The following is a 961-nucleotide window of genomic DNA, read 5'->3' on the forward strand; positions in this document are numbered from 1 at the left end:
GTGAAAGATTGTTACTTCATGTCTCTCTCTCTGCCAAGGATCACAGGCAATGCACATAAGCTTACTGACTGTCTGTTGAATATATTATTTCATTTGGACTTGGAAACATAGGATTATCATATCTATTTTACAAAACCCAACTCATTAAGCATCAAATCAGAACAAACTTACGACTGATTCTCCACTGGTTTTATAAGAGTATACATTACAACAGGAAAAAGTTTCTCATCTTTCTCACTAGGAGCTGCTCATGCATTTCAACCACTAGAGAGGCACAGCCTATGAGTTAGCAGCAAAGCTCCCTACAGGGTAGGATACCAGAGCTCCCTTATTATGAAAGAGTCCAACATTAACTTACTCAGCCAAATTCATACAGAAAGCGTTAACTGTTGATGACAGGAACTTTATTTCCAGACTCCAAGTCTGAGCTTCTCCAATGAACAACATACTTTTTGTTCACAGCAACAGGAAATATAGGAAATACAGAGGACAAAGAATCACCATTGGTCTATAGAAAGAGTATCTGGATAGTGAAAGTGACTAATGTGCTAGCTGAAAGGTTGGTAGTTCAAGTATTACTAGAAGTGTTTCAGAGGAGAGATCTGACAATGAGGCACAGTTCGACTCTGACACACGTTAGGTCATCCTGAATTGGAGTTGACTTGATGACAAGCAAGTTGAGTCTAAAGTTGGCAGACCCAACATGAGCCTGTTTGAGCTTTCTTATTTTGCACCTTTGCTCTCTAGTGGAGTAATCCTTTATTCACTTTTGCTTCCTTTTCCTTGTTTTCTTGTACACATGTGTTTATGCAGGCTTGTCACATAGGATTCTTGAGTGAGCTGAAACCTTACCTAGTTCCACTTACCAAGATGTGCTTCCTGGTAGACGATTGCATGTACTTGAAGAGTGGGAAGCATCATCTACATTTCCCAGAGGTTCTGTATGGGTTAACAGTGGTTC

This window comes from Elephantulus edwardii, unplaced genomic scaffold, assembly GCF_000299155.1.
Source record: "Elephantulus edwardii isolate Elephantulus edwardi_28Jun2011 unplaced genomic scaffold, EleEdw1.0 scaffold00038, whole genome shotgun sequence".
NCBI classification, from domain to species: domain Eukaryota; kingdom Metazoa; phylum Chordata; class Mammalia; order Macroscelidea; family Macroscelididae; genus Elephantulus; species Elephantulus edwardii.